Source organism: Dama dama, chromosome 5 (genome assembly GCF_033118175.1).
Source record: "Dama dama isolate Ldn47 chromosome 5, ASM3311817v1, whole genome shotgun sequence".
Taxonomy (NCBI): Eukaryota; Metazoa; Chordata; class Mammalia; order Artiodactyla; family Cervidae; genus Dama; species Dama dama.
In genome coordinates, this window is record NC_083685.1 from 124,381,781 (window position 1) to 124,403,991 (window position 22,211).

The 22,211-nt window shown below is 48.2% G+C and overlaps 1 protein-coding gene across 3 annotated transcripts in view; it reads left to right on the top strand.

Annotated features, from left to right (window-relative positions):
• Positions 1-22,211, top strand: part of UBE2O (ubiquitin conjugating enzyme E2 O) — a 49,363-nt gene that overhangs the window by 754 nt on the left and 26,398 nt on the right. The window lies entirely within an intron of this gene.

The window sequence follows — 22,211 nt, forward strand, 5'->3', positions numbered from 1 at the left end:
CAGGCACGCTCTCGGCTTTACACCAGTGCGGCGTTCTGCTGACCCCCAGAGCAGCTACCTACTGCATTGTGCATCCAGAAAGGAAGGCCGTGCCGGTCCGTGCAGGGAGGGGTTGTGGGCATTCCAAAACAAAAGATATTGGTGAAAATCTCGGCCGACATGAAACCCCAGGAAGTTCACTGGATTGCAGAATGCGTTATTATGGGTGAAGAAGACCAGCCCCTTTGTGTTTTAGCTTGTTGCCTGGTTTTAACTGCTGCGGGGAACTTTGAGTAAAATCATTAACAATCGGAGTCCTGATATTAATAGCACTGGGGGTGCAGGGAGGGATGTGGCAGCTGCTGACTGGAATTGATGACTCTCTTAAGTACAGTTGGACTTCTTGGGAAAAAAAAAATACTATAGAACCCTGGATGGAGGGGAGCCACCCATTTGGGAACCTGAAAGATTTGTCTAACCTGAGGCCATTAAGCACATAGCAGACTCCCCCGTTCATCATCATAAAACTTAAACCCTGAACCAGGGTTGGTTTGGTGACTTTTCACGTCTTGTTTTCCCCGAGTGTGAACTCCTATCAGTAATTCACAGACATACACGCCTCTTGTATCTTTTACCCCTTTTTCATCTCCTCCTCCTTCTCTCCTGCAGGAAAACATTTCTTGGCAAGAATCAGGCCTGGACTGCCCGGGATGTTGAGTGGTCTGATTTCAGGGGAGGGCACTTTAGAAGTTAATCTGGGTTTCTGATCCAGTGGGAGACGAAGGCGACCTGCACAAGGGGTCTGTGATGACCCGTCTGGCTGGGAAGAAGTCCCCACTCTCCAGAAGAGCCTGTGATCCATTTCCTAGTGGTAGAAGTCACCTGCTGATACCAGCAGGGTCTTTTTCCCGGCCAGTACATGCGCATCCACGGGCACAGAAATCCGCCCGTGGATTTCTTCCCCTCAGAAAAATACAGATCAGGAGGTAGCTTCTCTGAGTCAGAGAGAAAATGATAAGTTCACGCAAAAGTATGTGGAATAGATGACCTTTTGCCTCAGGATGCTGCTTAAAAATTACTACCAGTATTGTTGGGAATTCAAGATTTTTTGCTCTATACGCTGTGTTTGTGTGTTATCACACTAGCGAAGGTTGTCACACTGGTGAGGGGTTGCCAGCATCTTTCCGTTGGTTCTTAATGTTTTCCCTGACCATCTCCTCTAGAGGTTTGTGACTTCTGGGATGGAGCTTATTGGACTCTGTCAGAGCCTCCTGCCCTGGGACTCAGGGAGGCAGGCCCGGCTCACTGCTGGGAGCTGCCATGTTTATCAGTTGTTGTTCCTGTTCATCTTGACTTCGGTGGTTAACTTTGTTTACAGTTAGGCTCAGTCTGTCTCCTCGCATGATGTGTAATTATATGAAGTTTGACTTAAAATAATCTATTTTGGAGTTAAATAGAAAATAAGTTTAAGGTCCCAGGTTGGATATATTTTGAAGCTGCCCTCTTGTGACTTGCTTTGAATTTGGTGAAGTCCATCGTGGCTCCAGTGGTGACGTTTTCTTTGCCATTGTAGTTTCTGCCGCTTCTGAGCTTGGCAAAAGCTCAGGGACATAGGAATTCTAGGATGGGGTGACACGTAGCCCTTTCATGGATGGCAGGACCTAGTGCTTCTATCAGGATTTGAGAATAGGTTTATTGGCGGGGAGGAGGGGAGTTTATACCTGGAAGGTAGCGCTCTATTCGGAGAAGGCAGTGGCACCCCACTCCAGTACTCTTGCCTGGAAAATCCCATGGACGGAGGAGCCTGGTGGGCTCCAGTCCACGGGGTCGCTAAGACTCAGACACGACTGAGCGACTTCACTTTCACTTTTCACTTTCATGCATTGGAGAAGAAAATGGCAGTCCACTCCAGTGTTCTTGCCTGGAGGATCCCAGGGACGGGGGAGCCTGGTGGGCTGCTGTCTCTGGGGTCGCACAGAGTCGGACACGACTGAAGCGACTTAGCAGCAGCAGCAGCTCTCTGTTACCGTGAAGCACAGGCACAGATGACCCTGGTCAGCGGAGTGTCTCACTCGTTCTGTTCCTGAGGTGTTGCTCCTGAGCACCCACTGGGGTGGTGGGGTGGGGCCTGGGACCGTGTGACATTATGCTTTAGGAAGAGTTTCCCTCTCACTTCCCACTCCTTATATACCCATCGAAGTGACTGTGCTGTAAAGACCATTAGACCGAGACTGAGCTTTTAGGTTCTGATTCCTACTCCATCACTAATCTGGTTATGAGACTTGAGAACCCAGTTATTGATCGGATAAAGCAGTGACCATCTTGGGAAGCTTTTCTTTTTAAAGCTGTCACCTATTGCCATTTTATAGTGTCCTTTTAATGTGAATTGTTTGGTAGGCTGTGGAGTGTTGTAGTTTTCATGTTAATATGGCAGACAATGAGTACTCTTAGTTTCTTAATTTAAGTTTTTAATGAGCAAATTGAGAAAGAGATGAAGAGGCTGGTCAACAAGTCCTATCCCCTCCTGGCCACTACCATGAAAGTTATCAACAGAAAAATAAGTCGTTCTTCCTGGAAACTGCAGGATTTATGGTCTGACTCCTGAGGCTTCAAGCAGCCAAAGTTAAAAGCTTCTTTAGGACTTAAAAGAGGCATGCAATCTGTGCTCCTTCCTTTCCTTGAGCTCCTGACCCCTTGAGTGTGATAGCTGATTTATCCACTTGAGACTCGTCCCATTTGGCCGTGGATCTCCTGTGTGGACACTTCGCCCTTCCCATCCGTGGTCATCCTTTGAGTAGATTTTTGGGATGAAGCCGAGTGCTGACAGCCTCTTGCCCTTCTTGAACATTGGCTGAACGTGGTGGGTCATTCTGGTCTCCACCTGTCATGGTTGGACAGAGCAGCCCCTGTGAGGAAGCGTGCCAGCTGCTGTTGTCTGAGCAGGTTTAGGGCCTTCCTATTTCCACTCCTTTGCTTTCCCGTCTCTTTTGCGTTGTCTGTGGCTCTTAGTTGCCACGGTTTTCACGGTCTGTCTGTCCATGATCACCCTCCTTTTGTGAGGTGGTGTGTGTTTGTGTGTGTGGCATTCCTGGTGACAGGTCCCTCTGGAATTGGCTTTTGGGTTTATTTTTGGCTCCTACTCAGGCCAGTATTTCCATGGGGAAAGCTATTTAGGTGTAGCATCATAGCGTGTGAGATTTGCTTGCCTCGCTGGTCCAGTGCTGGACCCATTAAAAGCAATTGTTCTTAGTGATGTAATAGGAAGAAGTTATGTAAGGTTAACCAAGGTGCAGGACTGAGTGCATCTAATTGCATTTTATTCAGGTAGGATCACAGCGCTGTGGCATCTCACCACTGTTCTGTGATTTTAATCTTTGTCCCTTGGCTTCTGGTTTCTTACTCCTAGGCCTCAGTGTCTTCCTGGTTTCTCTGTCTGGCCCACCGGCTAACTCAAGGGCACTTTCACCAGATGAGGGACATGTTTTTGCGTCCTGTGATTGGAAGTAAAAACTCTTGGGTGCTCTTGCTGGCTGTCACCTACTTTGAATGACCTTGGCCTCATCACTGCCTCCTTTTCTCTGTCTGCAATAAAATACGAGGTCTGTCTTTGTAGCCACTGAACTGAGCCTGCACAAGTGGAATAACCAGAAGCTTGGCTGGGTGGTGCCCGGAGCAGCCTCTTGGCTGTTGGCAGACACTGTCCTGATGTCCATCAGACAGGACCAGCCCCGCCCCTTCAGGAGATCACGTCCATGTGTCACAGGGCGATGCTTCTCCACAGAGAAGCCAGAGGTGCAGTTTTTTCCAGTGTTGTAGGAACTTCTGTTTGATGATGTTGCAGCTTATGACCTGATGGATTACACCTTTGACTTCTTCTTTAAGCCTCTTCTATAAATACTCATGGTCTTCACTCTTCTGTTACTTCATAAGAAAACAGTAATGGACATTGAAAGTAACACCTGGCAAAGTCTACCAGCCTCCAGCAGAGGGATGGAATGAATGTGTGTGTGTAGGTATATATATCTTCCAGAATCTAGGGGCAGATGTTGAAATACCCAAAAGACAGGAAATGAGATTATGAATTACAAGGATGGCAGAGTATTGCTTTTGTATGTAAAGATTACATAATGCCTGTTCTTACTGTGTTACTATGTGCTGGGCACGCAATAAGTGCTTTATGCGTATTGCTCACTTATGTGTACAACACCCCTGGGAATTAGGTACTATTATTATTGTTTTAGAGGAGGAAGCCGAGGAACAGAATAGTTGTGTAACTTATCCAGTCACACTGATAATAGCGGAGGAACCCAAATCCAAGTGGAGGTAAATATAGTTTGCCGTCACCTGAAGTTTCATAGGTCATTACTAGAATCGAGTACTCCCATCAAACATGATTCACTAGCCCTGTGGTTGGCATTAATCATCCAGTCTTTGCACACTTGGATGTCCTGGTGGAGTGGGAGGGAACCACAGGCGAGGAGAAAAGGCAGGGTGTTGGGATGGGGGGAAGGTGGGCCAGTGACCACAAGGGAGGCCATCTTGGCCAAGAGCAGAAGTGTGGGGGAAACACCCTGTTTGCGCTACAGGCTGCTTCCCGCCTACATCTGTCATTCATTCCCTAGCCCCTTGGTCGTTATCCGAACAACTGTCAGAAGACACTTTATTTCTAGAGAACCTTCGAATACCCCTAGATGTTGAGTGAAAGAAACCTATGCAAGTCTGATTCCCTGCCTGCAGGTAACTGGCCTTCCTGTGTTGTGTTAGACAAGGACGGTGTCAGGAAATCCAGCTTGACCTCCTGCCCCGACTTGCTGCCATCGTCACCTTCCCGCTGGGAGTGCTGCTGAGTCACCAGTCAGGTTCAGGTGGACTCCTTCAGTCTCTCCTCCTGGGTCCAGCCCCTTCCCCTGTCAGGCTGACTCTGCTCCCTACCTGTTTTTGCTTTAGGACACTAAAGGTCTTCTGGTGCTTTCCCCATCCCCGGAGTTGAATTTACGGGAGTTGAATTTACTGTGATTTCGGTGATGAGCGGGGTTCTCTTTTAAAGAGCCTTAACCTTTGGAAGACTTAATCTGTGCTCCTGTTCCGATTGAAAGAAGCTTTCGGAGTTTGCTGCCCAGATTGGAGTGGGAAGATGCTCAAGGGGCGGGGAATGGCCAGCAGGACCGTTTCTAGAGTGCTTTTCACTTTACACGATGCTGTCACTCACTGCTGTCACTCACGTCGACTAGCAGTTTGGTGTTTTTAACCGTAGCTCCTCCCTGAGGCTCCAGGGGCCCGGGGGCTGGATGCCAAGCCCTGAGAAGAACGAGGTTTTCATGCTCCTGAGCCCACAGTGGCAACTCTGACTGAGCTGGAACACACGTTCAGAACTGCTTCTCTCCCTGACATTTCTGCCAGCCTCAGGGGGCTCTATTAGGAGCCACCTGACACGTGTGGTTACCAACAGCGAAGAGCAAAACGCTTACTGGAATTTTTTGTAGTTCAGAATAGAACTGAATCATGTTAGTGGATGACCCTCTGAATGTATCTACTCCAAGGTTATTTGCCCGTGTTTTGCTCTTCAGCTACACCCTGCGGTTGAGAGTTTCATGTCCTTCGACCCAGGCTGACTGCATTGAATGGGTCTCTTGGTCCGTTGGGTCCGCAGGTCCACTGTGTTCTTCTGAAGCAGGATTGTGAAAAGGTTTTATGATTTAAACATTGAGGCAAATGATACGCTGTTCAGAGGGGTTCAGCTCAGCAGTAAGTCCTGGGATTCGTGTCCTTTGGGGGTTAAATCTAGTTGACTGGTTGAGGGGTTTTTGGTGTGTTTGCATATTTTGAAAGACTGAAACATCTTATTTTCTGCAGCAAGATGAAAGGAACTAGACACCAGATCACTTATGGTTTAAATTGATAGCATAGCTATATCTGGTAAAAATTCATTCTGACTGTGACAATCTGAGCAATTAAAAAAATTTAAGATACTGAGTAGTGCTTTAAAAGAAAAAACAAAAAAAACAAACCGCAGTCAATCCTATTCAACAATAAAATGAAAACCCCCAGCTCCTGAAGAGATTTCCTGCAGTCTGAAGAGCGTTCTTCATTTGCATCCTGCAAGTGAGAGCTGGTCCTTCACACTCAGCAGCTCTGATGAGGTTCTTCCTCCTAGCTTTAATTTTAATCCTTTTTTGTGGGAGATGCTGCTGTGATGAGGGCTGGCGGAGCTGCCTTGACAGGCATGTCCACGGGACTATACTTACTGGCCCCCTAAGTGCAGGTGGGAAGGAAGACAGACGCACACATCTATGTCTCTTGTGTGGCTTCCGGGAGCGTCAGGACCTGACATACTCCGGGCTGAAAGCAGCTCTGACTGTTTAATTACTTGAGGGAGTTTGAGGGCCCTGAAGGCTGATGATGTCATCTTCAGGACAAGGGAGAAAAAGCATCTCACCCTCCCCCAGCATGCTTTGGGGGCACCCAGCACCCCCGGGTGAGAAGGGGTGTCTGCCTCCATTTCCCCATGACCGGAGCACCCCAAAGCCTTTCTCCTTCTGGCCTCCCACTGAAGGGTGTGAACAGCTCTTCCAAAGGTCACAAAGGCCTAGGGAATCCCTGGTCACTGCACTTACAACTTTATCTCAGTGCCTGCCCTGCTGACCCGCCAGCCTTGTCAATATGGTCCATCAATCACCCTCTTAATGGAAACTCTGTTCCATTGAGTTCCACTCTCCTGGCTGTAGTGAATTTTTCTCTCTTTTACCTTCTTTCCTCTTAGGACATTTTGGAGAGTCCCCTCTCCTCCGGGCTTTTCTTCAGCGCTCACCGGCCTGCTGTGCTTAGTCCTCTGGGACACTGGGGCCTGTGGCCCGCCAGGCTCCTCTGTCCATGGGGGTTCTCCAGACAAGAATACTGGAGTGGGTTGCCATGCCCTCCTCTAGTGGATCTCCCCGAACCAGGGATCGAACCCAGGTCTCCCACACTGCAGGCGGATTCATCTTCACCGTCTGAGCCACCAGGGAAGGGCTGCTGGTACCTGCATGTTGGTCCTTACCCGCGCATTCCCAGCTGCTTCCTTGATGGCTCCATCCTGTCATCTAGAGCCTCCGACTTTGCAAGTGTTAACTGCCCTCTCCACCCGCAAGTCTGTGGAATTTTAAACATTTCTTTCCCCAACTTTTCATTATGAGACGGTTTTAAACACACAGAGGAGTTGAATGACTCGGCCAGTGATTACTAATTACCACCACCGTGAGTCAGCAGTTACCCTCATGCCAAGTTTGCTTTATCTGTGTCTGTAAGAGTATGTAAATACGATTCCTCCAGAGCCCCTGGTGAGTCAGGAGCAGACGCCACGACACTCACCTCCAGGTACTCAAGTGTACATCTTCTAAACATCAGAATATTTGGGATCATCTAAAATTCTCCTTTAGGGGGCTGCCATTCTGACCCTTTTCCCTGTTATAAATAATGCTGCTGGGAAAATGGATGTACTGATATCTCTTTGAGATCCCGTTTTTCAGTTCTTTTGGGTATATACCCAGAAGTGGGATTGCTGGATCATATGGTAATTCTATTTTTACTTTTTTGAGGAGCTGCCGAACTGTTTTTCCATTGCAGCAATACCATTTTACATTCCCACCAACAGGACACAAGGGTTCCAATTTCTCCACACCCTACACTTGTGATCTGTATTTTTTTTGATAGTAGCCATCGTGCTGAGTGTGAGGTGATACCTCATTGTAGTTATGATTTGCATTTCTCTAACGATAAGATTAGCGGTGTTGGGCATCTTTTCATGTGCTAATTGATCACTTGTGTGTCTTCTTTGAAGAAACATTTATTCAGGTCATCTGCCCATCTTCGACTTGAATTGTTTTCTGTTGTTGCTGAGTTTTAGGGGTTCCCTGGTAGCTCAGTCAGTGAAGAATCTGCCTGCAATTTCGGAGACCAGGGTTCAATTCCTGAGTCAGGAAGATCCCCTGGAGAGGGAAATGGCAACCCACTCCAGGATTCTTGCCTGGAGAATTCCATGGACAGAGGAGCCTGGCGGGCTACAGTCCACGGAGTCGCAAAGAGTCGGACATGACTTAGCGACTAAACCACCACTCTATATTCTGGATATTAATCCTTCATCAGATACTTGATTGCAGGTATTTTCTCTCTTCGTGGGCGTTGCATTTTACTCTCTCGGCAGTCTTTTGATGCATAAAACTTGTTTTACTTTCTCTGAAGTCCGAATTGCCTGTTCTGTTTGCTTTTGTTGCCGGTGCCTTTGGTGCCAGGCCCCCGTTCTCGTCTGCCGCCGGATCTTTGTTGGGAATGCCCCTTGCCTGCCCTGCATGTCCCCTGGCCTGCACTGGATCGTGCCCTGACTGCCCCAGCCCGGACGCGCCTCCTGGCCGCCGGACGACTTTTCAGCCCAGCATGTGGGCTGACCTCCCCACCCGCAGCCTCCAGCCCTGCCTTCGCTGTCTTCAGGCCTCCTCGCCTCCTCGCACACAGCCTTCTGCCCCCTCAGTTGGACCCCGGTCACCTGTGCTGCTGCCTGCGTCTCACACCCTGTGGCACTCAGACGACGCACTCAGTTTCTCTCCCCGGGTGGGGTGCTTCTTGAGAAACAGGGCTTTCTGTGAAAGCTTACATTCCGAATGACTCACACGTTGGAGTAACTCCTTCAATTAAAAATGGATCTAACCACCCTGTTTACCTGTGGGGCTGGGGGGAGCAGGGAGAGCATGGTAAATGATCCCCAGTCATACCTGCGAAAGCTGCCGGCGTGGAATCAGCTGGCTCCTGTTAACGCAGGTTCTTCTGACACAGTCAGACTGGGGTGGGCGGGCCCGAGGACCTGCAGGTGGAGTGTCCTCCCTGTGACGCAGAGTCTGCTGGTTGGAACTAACTACCCTTTGAGTTGGGCTGATGAGGCAACTTAGCAGCAGCAGGAGCATAGGTGCTTAAAAACCTGTTGTAGTAGATTCAGTTTTTTAATCTACCCCGCACCCCAAGTTTTAAGTGTATATATATCTGATTTAGGGTTCTTGTGTCCCCTCTGCTTGGTCTTCTAGTAACAGTGTTAATGCCAGAGATTGGCAGAAGATGGGCCACAGGACGGAAGGGACATTGAGTTGCCCTCAATAAGCAAGCAGTGCTTTCAGGTCCTAGTAGCAGAAAAACCTGTTTTCTTCCCCTCTACCCTTTTGCCTGGGCTTCCCTGGTAGCTCAGACAGTAAAGAATCCGCCAGCTACTACAGGAGACCTGGGTTTGATCCCTGCATTCGGGAAGATCCCCTGGAGAAGGGAATGGCAACCCACTGCAGTATTCTTGCCTGGAGAATCACATGGACAGAAGAGCCTGGCGGGCTGCAGTCCCTGGGTCTCAGAGAGTCGGATCTGACTGAGTGACTAAGCGCACACAACTCCCTCTTGCCTACTGACCAGTGTTAATACTCAGCTGTCGCTAAGACGTGTCATTGGATTTAATTTCTTTCAAGGGTGAAAGTATATGACAGTTGTTGTGAGTAGAATGCAACCAGTCTAAGAGGAAAAGGGCTGAAATTGCTGTCTTGTGTCCGGCCCGTATCCATGGATTGCCGGCTGTGTGCCAGGCAGTGTCATGATGTGAGCTTTGAATGTGTCATCTTTCTCTTTCCCTAAAGTGGCAGAGACCTGGGTTTCCCAAGGGCTCAAGCAGGTGATGGCTCTCCCGTAATAGCACCAGGGAGTGAGGGTGAGGACTTTCAGTCTTGGTTGTGCTGTGTCTTGGGTGCCTGGAAGTGTCCACATGCAGAGAGATACCTGCCGTGGAAATGCGTATTCAGTCTGTCCCCATCTTCTTTTATTCTTAGCATTGTCCTATTTCATGTCTGCATTTAAAAAATAAACTCTCTTGAGGTTTATAGGAAAGTTGCAAGGATCATGGTATATACCCTTCTAGCTTCCCCCAAGGTTGACATCTTATGTAATATGGTACATTTGTCAAAAGCAAGAAGTTAGTCTGGTTCCACACCATTAACTGAAGTGCACACTTCTGTTTGGATTAGTTTTCCACTCCTGTCCTCCTTTTGTTCTAGGATCCAAACCTACATCTCTACATTGCACTTAGCATAATTGCCTTTTGAATGTTGGAAAAACTGTTGTAATTGCTCTTGCTCTTTATCTAATCCACACTTCATCCTTTGCCCTAAGAGTCATTGTACTGAAGAATTTTGCTCAACAGCTTTTGATGCCAGAGAGAAGGGGTCAAGCTCTCTAGAAAGAGACAGTTGGAAGCCACACGTAACCGTGGAGGGCGCCAGAGGAGAGCAGAGGGCGGCGGCGGGTGGACAGGTGAAGGCGAGGGTGTAGGAGTGTGGCATCCAGGTCTGGTGTGCGGGGAAGGTGCAGGCTCAGAGGCCTCTGGTCAGTCTCTCTGATCATCACTGAAGAAAAATCGGTGGGGTTGTTCTCTTATTTGTCTTAGATGGATAGTTTTGTTTTGTTTTTTCCTGATTGCTCAAGTTATTTTGAGTTACTTATACATACTTAGTACACAGTTGCAAGAACATACAAAAAATTGGTTTAAAAATAATCACCTATAATTCCACCACTGAAGTATAACTGCTGCTTATCATTGCAGTGGATGGTTATTCTAGTCTTCTATGAGCGTATCAATATTTGTTTACAAAAGTACACACTATGTTAATCCCGGCCCCACACCATTTAGCAAACTTAAAATGGACCGTGTAAATGGACCGTTTGCACGTGTCCAGGGGAGTTCAAGTCTACAGTACTTGTGTATTTCCACAGAACAGTGGAAGCTTTAAACCCAGAGAATCGTCTTCTCTTTGCTGGTCAGTGTTCTGGAACACACCATTCCCACGACAGGCAGTGTCGTCTGCATGGAAACCCGGTCACATTTGTTGCTGGGCAGGCGACCCCACCTGCTTTGATGTACACTGATTCTCTTGGGCTCGAGCCTAAAGACTTACTCTCAGGTTGTATTTTATGAAGTGAATTTTTAAAATTTATTTATTTATTTAATTTTTCGCTGCCCCGGGTCTGTTGGCTTTTCTCCAGTTGCGGCGAGGGGCTCCTCTCGCGGCTGTGCGGGGCTTCTCGATGCAGAGCGCGGGGCTCTGGGTGCATGGACTCGGTACCTGGGGCGCACGGGCTTTGCTGCCTCACGGCACGTGGGATCTTCCTGCACCAGAGACCAAACCTGTGTCCCCAGCATTGGCAGGCGGATTCTGCTCCACTGAGCCACCAAGACAGTCCCTAGATTGTATTTTAGAAACACCGCCAGTGACAGAAACTTTTGCCACTTTTACCTTGCTTCAGCCTTGGGGTCCCAGTTCCGAACCTTCTGTGGAATCCACACTGGTGCGCTGTGGGCACCTCACAGGGGCTTGTTCAGCCCTTCAGGGTCCTCTCCACTGTTGATCAGCTCATCCCATAAACTACTCTTGAGATGCCATTCCCCATGCTTTTTCTGCATTCTCTTTATTAGAATTGTTGCCCATAGCTTCGGGCCTTCATATTCTCCCAAGTTGGGTGTTCAGAGGCAGATATGTTGCTTTTTGGTAACATTTTCATTTCACAAAAAGTTTTTGATAGCGTGATTCTTAGTGTCCATAATTCCATCCGATGGATGAGCCTGTTTCTCTGATCAGTCTCTTCAGCTAAATTGTTGCCATGTTTTCAGTTTTAAATGCTGGGACTAACATCTTGTACTTTTTCTCTATCTTTGTCTACCTCTATAAGTTTCTTAGGTTAAATTCCTAAACGAAATTACTGGTCAAGGGGTAGGAATACCTTTTTAAGACTTGATTCATTTTACTACACTGTCCTCCCCCCAAGTGGTCTCCACTTACACTTCCATCTTAGAATGCCTGTTTCCCAGCATGATGCTGAAGCCTTTTGTGACTTAGGCAGGAGTACCCAGCTAGTTGGCAGCATCTCGAGGACTAGAGCTCAAGTCAGCTGACTGTGCCCCAGTTGCCAAGAAATAAGCCCTTCTTGTGCCAGGAGTTGGCCCTGAGCTCTGCGGGCCAGGCAGGCCGGTCTGTCGTGCCTTCAGCTCACGGCAAGCATTTTCCCCAGGCTGAGGGCTGGACGAGGGGGCAGTGAGTAAGGCGGGGGTGCAGGAAGCGCTCCCTGGGTCTTGGAGTCGGCATGGAGACCTGTGATGGCTCCGTGTCCACAGCTCGCTCCGTAGACAGAATCTTGGACAGTTTCTGGGGCTGGACGAGATCACCCTGAGCACCACTCAGCATAGCACTGGCTAGCAGCTGCCGCTACCGGGGAGTCGTTTAGCTCCGCTTCAGTTTCCTGGTCATGTTTGGGAGCCCACACAGTAAATATGATTGCAGGTCCGAGGGGGGATGTTGCTAATTAGCTTGTTTGCCCTTTAAATTGAAATCTTAATGCTCTTGCGTGTGTGTTTAAATAGATAATATATGCAGATAGAACAACATTCAAAAGGCTTAAAGAGGATGTCGTGAAATGTTTGTTTCCTTCCTAACATTTCTTCTCCCCAGAGACCAACACTGTGACCAGATATAGTCTGTTCTAAGCATATATATATATTTACCAAGACTAGGCATATATTAACAACCCACTTAAAATTTCTCTGTGATGGTTCTGCAGCAAGACGGAATTAATTCATTTTTTTTTCTTTTTTCAATATTTATTTATTTGGCTACATGGGGTCTTAGTTGCGGCATGTGTGATCTAGTTCCCTGACCAGGGATTGAACCCAAGCCCCCTACATTGGGAGCTTGGAGTCTTAGCCACTGGACCACCAGGGAGGTCCCTAATTAAATTTTTAAAATTATTTGCTACTTCTTCCTCCCCGCCCCCATGTTTTATTGAGATCTAATTGACATACAACTTTGTATAAGTTGAAGGTATACAGCATAATGGTTTGACTTAAATATATCATGACATGATAATCAGAATAAGTTTAGTGAATATCCATAGTCTCATAGATACAAAATAAAACAAAAAAATTGTTTTCCTTGTGGTGAAAACCCTTAGGATTCACTCTCAACTCTCATATGTAACGTATAGCATGTTAGTCACATTTGTCATGGTGTACATTACGTCTGTAGTACTTATCTTACAACTGCAAGTTTGTACCTTTGACCACCTTCCTCCAGCTCCCCCTCCTGATTGCGCCTGGTAACCACAGATCTCATCTCTTTTTCTATGAGTTTGTTCTCCAAGTGTATTTGACCTCCAGTGCTGGTAGTTGCTGGTACACACATAGTGCTTCAGGATTTTTGTACATTTCAAAATGGTCTCCGCTGTTCTCTGCCTGTTCTGACATGCATGTATGTATATTTTCCTCCGCCCCGCCCTCTTTTTTTTTTTTAAACACGATGGCTTTCTGGACGGCTGTCCGCACTTGCCAGGTCGTGCTCCAGGCCAGCCTAGGTGGGCTTCGCCCTCTCTCTCTGTTAGCTTTGTGACATTGAGTAATGGACTTCGAGTGTCCTGTCCCTGGCCTGTCCTTCCCCACTTTCTCTCTGCACAGGCAGCGTGCCGTGTTGAGTTGGGTGCCACATAGGGAGAGACCACTGAGCTGTTGGGGGCAGCGGGACCAGTGTTTGTTTTCTCTTGGCACCTGCCCCCAAGCCCTCTGTCCAGGGTCTTCTCAGTAGCCAGAGGCGCCACTGATGTGGGTGGGGGCTATTGGCTGTACTTGAATGAAAAGACCTTTGGCAGAGCCTGGGATGGGCGGGGTGCGGAGCAGGGGAGGGGAATGACAGTTGTGGTTTGGTTTGGTTTTCTTTTCTTTTTCAAGTTTAAACGAAGAAGCATTCCCAGAAACTTCCTAGTGCCTTTTGTCTCCACTCTTGGCATTTTGCTCACAAGGCGTGAAGGTTCAGGCTGGGACCACCCCAGATGTCTTCCCGAAGCCGAGGCTAAATAAACTCTCGAGAGGACCCTCCACAGCCCCAGAGCAGACCGTGCCACGGGCGTGGGCTGCTTCCTGTCTCCAGGGCAGGCGTGATCCTGGCACTCAGACTCTTCCCCGTGGCTCCAGTGAGACATTTCCCAGGTGGCACAGCTCACAGAAGCACTGGGGCTGTGTCCTTGGCAATAGTTCCCAAGGTCAGCATGTGTTTCCTCCATAAAGGGGCTTCCAGTTTGCCTGCCTCCCATGGACACTCACACCTTAGGTTCCCCTCTTCTGTGCTGGTGACCCTGGGCCATGAGGGCGTGATCAGTGCAGGTGGGTCTTCGGCTGAGGCCTGGAGATTCCTGATATTGGCTGCATCCCAGGTTTTAGGGCATTGAGGTCCATGGCAGCAAGGAAGGGACTGGAAGGGGTGATTAGATTTGGCTTGACGCCTTTATTTTGTAATCGAGGAACTAAGACCCCGAGGGGCTAAGTGATGGAAGCTACAATGGACACCAACACTAAACCTTAGGAGACAGAGGTCCACAGGAAGGCGTCCATCTAATCTCTGAGTAGAAACCAAGGGGGTCAGCGGTGCTGATTTTAGTTTTCTGGTGATTTTAGTTGTAGTGGAGACAGTTTCTGGTTTTTGACTTGGAAAATAAAATCTATAATACAGAGGATTTAGGGGATTTACACCATGACTCAAGAGACATATTCCAAGAAAATTTTCTACTCAAGAACATACAACCAGAAAAAAAAAAAAAAAAACATACAACCAGGCAGCTTAACCTGGGCTTGCTTGGGGGAAAAAAAAAAAAAGCAGCCACCAGCTTTATTGAGATATAACTCATATGCCCAGGTGGCGCTAGTGGTAAAGAACCCGCCTGGCAATGCAGGAGACATGAGAGATGTGAGTTCGATCCCTAGGTTGGGAAGATCCCCTGGAGGAGGACATGGCAACCACCCCAGTATTCTTGCCTGGAGAATCCCATGGACAGAGGAGCCTGGCGGGCTACAGTCCATGGGGTCGCCAAGAGTTGGATATGATGAAGCAAGCCGCTTAGCTCGCATACCATAAAATTCACTCTTTTAAGGAAGACAATTCAAATGGTTTTTAGTATATTCAGAGGTTTGTACACCCACCATTACGGTCTAAATTTAGAACACTTTTATCACCCCCCAGAAAGAAACCCTATACCCATCAGCAGTTACACCACATTCCCCACTCCTCTCAACCCCTGGTAATAACCACTTTCTGTCATTGTGGGTTTGCTTGTTCTGGACGTTTCATATAGTTGGAAACATAAGGAGTTGGCCTTCTGTGTCTGACCTCTTTCCCTTAGCCTGTTTCCAAGTTTCTTCATGTTGTAGCACATAACTGCGTGCGTGCTCGGTCATGTCTGACTCTTTACAGCCCCATGGACTGCAGCCCGCCAGGCTTCTCCGTGGCACTCCCAAGGCAGGAACACTCAGAGTGGGTTGCCATTTCCTTCTCCAGGAGATCTTCCTGACGTAGGGATCAAACCCACGTCTCCTGCATTGGGAGGCAGATTCTTTACCAGGGGGCCACCTGGTGACAGCACAGAACAGGGCTTCATTCCTGTTTCTGGCCGGGTGGTCGTCCGCTGTGGGCTCCCCTGCTGGCTTGTTGGTACCAGTCTCTGGGTGGTGGCCATCCTAGCGGGTATGCAGTGGTGTCACATTATGATGCCATGTGCATTGTGACTCATGATGCTGAGTGTCTTTTCATCATGTATTTTCTTGGGAGACATGTCTATTGAGATACATCGTTTGCCCGGTTGTTAGCTCGGGCGATGTGCTGACTTGCCTCTGAGACCCTGCATTTGGGTCTGGTCTGTCCTTTAGACCCTGGCAGGCGGGCCCCCTCCTGTGGTAGGTGCCCTGTCTGTGTCCCTGGGGTCTGGGCCAGGTGTCTTGCTTTACTCTGGGATCTAGCTTCCTTTCCTGTTTAAATAGCTTTAGGGGATTTGAGACCCTTAGTAAACTGAAAGATCTTTAGGTTCTACATCTTTCTAAGAACAAAGTTCTGATTGTTGTACCTCTAGCGCTCCACAGTGACTCTAGAATGAGAATGAGGTTGTTGAATGGGGCTTCTTGGGCAGCAGGGCAGCCTTTCACATATGTTCCAGTCGCTTGAAATAGGCATAGTATGCCATTTACAATTGAAGGTTTTCAAAGGCATAAACTATACTGTCTTTTTTTTCCCCTTGACTCTCTCGTAGTACAGATTGTAATATTTCTTATGCGGTAGGTGATGAAACGGGGTTCTCCAGGTAAAGAATCCATCTGCCAATGCAGGAGACGCAGGTTTGATCGCTGCATCGGGAAGATCTCCTTCCTGGAAAAGGAAATGGCAGCCCACTCCGGTATTCTTGCCTGGAGAATTCCATGGACAGAGGAGCCTGGTGGGCTACAGTCCATGGGGTCGCAAAGAGTCGGACACAACTGAGCGAATAAACAATAGCGACAGTGGTGATGCAATGCTTGTTGCTTGGCATGAATGCACTTTGGTCTTCGTCGTTTCTGGAGCCATTTGGCAGGTGGCCATGCTGAGACGGTGCAAGGCTGCCTGTGTGTGACATGGGGCTTTGTCTGCAGGCCCTGGGCTTTCCGAGTGTGTCTTGGCTGCCGCCGCTTCACAGATCCTCCCTCCTCAAGGAGCATGGCTGGCTGCCGAGGGGCACATGTGCTGCTATTTATGCCCTGCGACTTTCTCAGTGGTTGTTTTGAGGTTAGCATGTAAGAGTCTGATTTCATTTTGTAAGTGTGTGAAGTGTTGATTGCCCGCGCCTGTTGCCTGACAATGACTGCAAGTCCCTCCCTCCCAGAGCCCAGCTTTGTCCTGGATCAGTTCTGATTGGAAATCACAGCCATCTGTGGAATTTAAAGTTTCTTTGACATTTGAAACAAATGCCGTTTGTAGGAGCGGACAGGTGGCCCTTTCAGAGCACTGAGGGAGTTTCAAGTGGAGTTGTACTTTCTCTTCCTGTCCCCCCATTCCGAATCTTGGAGTTGCCAGTACTGGAAGAGCCCATCAGAAATGCCCTGGTGTGTAGTAGGTAGTGTGCACATACTTGGAGATGAGTGTTGAAACTGAAGATTTCTAATTTGAGTTTGTGATTTCTTGTTTTTGTTGATACGTTACCATCTCTCCATCTTCACATACGTCCCATTGTTGTTGACGTTGTTCAGTCTCTAAGGCATGTCCGACTCTCTCTGACCCCACGAACTGCAGCAGGCCAGGTTTCCCTGTCCTTCACTCTCTCCCGGAGTTTTCTCAAGCTCGTGTCCGTTGAGTCAGTGATGCCATCTAACCATCTCATCCTCTGCCACCCTCTTCTCCTGCCTTCAGTCTTTTCTAGCATCAGGGTCTTTTCCAGTGAGTCAGTTCTTGGCATCAAGTGGCCAAAGTATTGGAGCTTCAACTTCAGCATCAGTCCTTCCAATGAATATTCAGGGTTGATTTCTTTAGAACTATAAAAGTAAAAGTGTTAGTCGCTCAGTTGTGTCCGACTTTTGAGACCCCATGGACTGTATGTAGCCTGCCAGGCTCCTCTGTCCATGAAATTCTCCTGGCAATAATACTGGAGTGAGTAGCCATTCCCTTTTCCAGGAGATCTTCTCAGCCCAGGGATCAACCCTGGCTCTCCCCCATCGCAGGCAGATTCTTTACCATCTGAGCCACCAAGGAAGCCCTTTAGGGCTGTGGTTGTGTGTAAATACTTTGCAGAATTCAGGTTAAGGAGCTCTGGTTGACATGGTATGCTTGGGTTAACACGGGTGATTGAACATATTAATTTATCTCCACTTCCTCCAGAAACCCTTCTAAAATGACAGTAAAAGAATTTTTAAAATGTCTAAACCCACGAGGACCAAGAATAGGAGAGAAGACATAAGACAGGAGGCTTCAAGCTGTGGAAGATGGACAGTGGAAGGCGGCAGAGCAGGAACGGAAATGTTGGTGCCGCAGAGACCTGCCCGGGGGGGCAGTATGGAAGCCTGGGGTCCTCAGTGCCGGGACTACGTCTGGGCCTGAAGACAGGGCAATTTGCTGAGAGTCTCCGTGGGAGGAAACGAAGCTCCCCGAGTTACCTGTCTGCTTGTACCAACCAGAGAATACTTACCTCCTCTGCCCACAAGAGCAGAGGCTGATGCTCTGGAGAAATCCTCAAACCAGGCACTCTGGACAAGGCACCTCAGGTGGAGCAAAGTGGGCAGCTAAACCCTGAAAGGGGGTTCAGGGAAGTCTGTCCAGTTGAGGGGAAATCCCAGAGCCCGAGTCCAGGCAGGGCCCGGGGTTGGAGGACTCCCCTCTGGAAGAAGAAACAGTGTCAGACCTGTGGTTGCTAGTGTTTGGCAGGCCCTCAAAGCAGAAGCTGGATGCTTAAGCTAATACCATCAGTACGAGTCCGGAGGCTTGCTTGTGTGCACAAAGCTTCCATCATCTTTTTATTGCCTCAGCTTTTAGATTTTTTTATTTTGAAATAAATGTAGATTCCTAAGAAGTTGCAAAAAATGGTACAGAGAGGTCCCCTGCACCGTCCATCCAGCTTGCCCCAGTGGTTACATCGTACGTAACCACGGCCAGCATCAAAACCAGGAAGTTGACATGCCCCAGATGCTTGTGTATGTAGCTTCACGTAACCACCATAGCGGTCAAGGTACAGGCCTGTTCCATCATCACAAAGAATTCCCTGATGACTCATTTAAAAATAGGAAGGGACAGCAAGGATCACTGCCTGTTTTCCTAAGGTTCCCTGCACGAAGGGTAGAGGCCACAACAAGCAAAGAGAAAGATATATCAGAGGAAACAGCTGATAACTGCAAACAGAAAAACCCTCAAAACATATAGCGAATAGCCTCAGAGAAATAAGAGTCAGTATTTTGTCAATGAAATAAAAGAGGATGCTATAAAAGTCAGAAGAGGAAATAATTCTTAGAAATTAAAAACACAACATTAGAAGGAAAAAAAGCGTTGACAGAGACTCCCAGGAAATAGAACATCTGACATCTAGGCAATCTGTAAAGAGAGGGAAAACAAAGGGCAGAAATGTATCAAAGAAACGAGAAATGTTTCCAGAATTGGTGATCACAAGGTTCCAGGGTGGTGAATGGGAAAGTCCTAACTGGCACATTCGTGTAATTCCAGAACCCTGGGGATAAAGCTTCCAAAGCGATCAAACAGTCACTGAGCAAGTTTGGAAATGAAGATGCATCGGATTCTCAACCTCATGGGAAGGCAGAAGGCAGTGGAGTGGGTTTCCAGTCTGACGTGGTAGATCAGGCTGAGGTATGATAGAGCCACTCCTACTGCAGTCACAGAGAAGTGCGGTGTAAAATATAACAAAGATTTTAAATATAACTGAACACATGAGAAAGAAATTAAATAACAAGACACTGAATCAAAGAGAGAGCCTCAAACCTGCAGATGTCCTGGCAGCTCTGGGGGTGGGTGTGTGTGTGTGTGTGTGTGAGTGAGTGAGTCCCTCAGCCGTATCTGGCTCTCTGAGTCCCCATGGACTATAACCTGCCAGGTTACTCTGTCCATGGAATTTTCCAGCCAGGAATACTGGAATTGGGCTGCCATTTCCTCAGTCAGTTCAGGTGCTCAGTAGTGTCTGACTCTTTGCGACCCCGTGGACTGCAGCACACCAGGCTTCCCCGTCCATCACCGACTCCCAACTTGCTCAAACTCATGTCCATCAAATCGGTGATGCCACCCGACCGTCTCATCCTCTGTTGTCCCCTTCTGCTTTCAGTCTTCCCAAGTGTCAGGGTCCTTTCCCGTGACTCAGTTCTTCGCATCAGGTGGCCAAAATACTGGAGCTTCAGCATCAATCCTTCCAATGAATATTCAGGGTTGATCTCCTTTAGGATGGACTGGTTGGATCTCCTTGCAGTCCAAGGGACTCTCAAGTCTTCTCCAACACCACAGTTCAAAAGCATCAATATCTTCGGTGCTCAGCTTTCTTTATCATCCAACTTTCCCATCTATACATGACTGCTGGAAAAGCCATAGCTTTGACTGTAGGGACCTTCATCGGCAATTCCTACTCCAGGGGACCTTCCTTACCCAGAGATTGAACCCACATCTCCTGTGTCTCCTGCATTGCAGGCAGATTCTTTACCCACTGAGCCATCAGGAAAGCCCCAGGGATGTTTACTGGGCCCTGAAACAGGCCCAACAATAATATAACTTTGGATTCTTTTAAAAATGTATAGAATTGAAATAGAAATCCCCATTAAAGGGCTATTAACTGGTAAAAGGGGAAAAAACAGACATGAGAAAATCTCCCCCATGGAGCCCGAGAAATCATGAGGAAGTTTATCATTGTCCTGCACTCAGATGCTGAGGGAAGTCTCCTGTGAGCAATCGAAACATCTGAGTTTGAGGTCTGTGTTTATAATCCCTACGTGTTTCAGGAATCCCCAAGCCAGCACCAGACTGGTGATACTCCTGGAGCTACTTGCAGAAAGAAAAGCAAAAAGTTTGTAGAATGACCCTTGCACAGCTCAGGCCACCTGGAATCCTATGATTTCCACAAATTACAAGCTCATGCCAATAAATTATTAAACATACAGAAATCATAAGCAAGAGTCAGGTGTCACAACAAACAGGAGGATTTCCAACATTTTACAACTTCAGTTGATAGAAGAGATCGTAATATAATGTTTAAGGTGATCAAAGGGCTTAAAGAAAGATTAGAAATCAAGAAAAGAATAGGATACAGTACATTTTAAAGAGGCTGGGTATTTTTTTGTTTTTTTATTTAAGGAACCACGTAAAATCTCTACGATAAAAACTCTAGCCGTTGCATATAAAACCCAACAGAGATGTTAAATGGCAAAATAGACGCGCCCCAGGAGAGAATTATGTATGAGCCAGAAAAGAGATCTGAAGAAGTTAAGTAGAGTTAGCACAGAGATCCAGGGAGTTGGTGCAGAGGGGAGGACGCGAGGAGGGCCCAGGCCAGCTCTGATGGAGTTCCCACGGGGCTCGGGCACATCTTAAAAACAGCTTGAGAGGAAAACAGAGATCGCTCCCAAGGCTCAACAGTGAAACTCAGCAAGTGTCTACATAGTAATAGGGAGGTCAGACCACGGTAGAAGATAATCTTCACGAGGACGATAAGACCAGCATACCATTCTATCGCGAGAACAGAATACAGGCATTGTGGTGGGAGGGGGAGGTTCAGGAGAGAGGGGACATGTGTATGCCTATGGCTGATGCATGTTGGTGTATGGCAGCAACCAACACAATATTGTAACGCAACCATCCTCCAGTTAAAAATATATAAGCATTTTCACAGAAATAGAAACCCAAGTTTATTCACTCACAGACTCTCACTGGACTTGAGGAAGAAGGAAACTAAACCCAGGACAGAGACACAGAGAATGGTATGCAGAGACAGCAGAAACTTGTGGTAGAGCTGGATCATGGTCAGGGAGTAAAACAGCAGTCATTACTGATTTGAGGAGAGTTGGAAACTAAAATCCTGACAAGCGGTCAGTGGAAATGGGGAGAGGGTCATGGGAGTGAACCTGAAGGTCTTTGAACTGTTAGGGAAGAGTGGGAGGGCGACTGGTTTCCTCTAGACTTTGCAAGTCAGTTGGACACGTTAAAACGTTCATGGTAGAAATAGGATCAATAGCCTTCAAACCAATAGAGGGAGAATGTTCGGAATTATAAAAACTAGGTCATTTCACTGGAAAAAAGAGAAAAGAAAAAGTGCAGTAGACAGAAAGCGCTACAGGTGATGGAAGGACATCCACACGGATCACAGAGAATATAATCAGAGCAACAGCGCCAGGTAACACGGAGTCCCTCAGTTTGGATGAGCAGAGCCCTCTACACTCTGTGGGAGCGTCTCAACCAGCCGGTCACCTGGCAAGTGCTTCTGCCCGGGCCTGCGAGGACTGGAGACACGTGCTCCCGCGGGCCTTCTCCAGAAGCTGGTGGGAGGTGTGCTGCACCTAGACCAGGGGGTGTCCTGGGATCCAGGCCACGAGATCCCACCCAGGCAGGCATTGGAGAGGCGGGCTGGAATCTGCAGGAGGGAGAGGGACAAGAGCCCTCTCCCAGAGCCGTCCTGTTAGACGGGGCCCCCCGGGGGTGGGGTAGAGGGCTGATCCCTGGGCCAGGCTGATGACCACAGTCCACTTGTGACGGGACCCTGCCCTTGAGCAGCGGCTGTTCTAGTTGGAGCAGAAACTCATGTTCAGAGGTGGCGGCCAGCAGAGGGTCTCTCGCTGGGCACGCACAACATTTATGAGGCTGAAGCCGAGCCCTGCAGCCTGCCCAAGCCGGCACAAGGCTCAGCTGGCAGACTCGGCTGGCCTG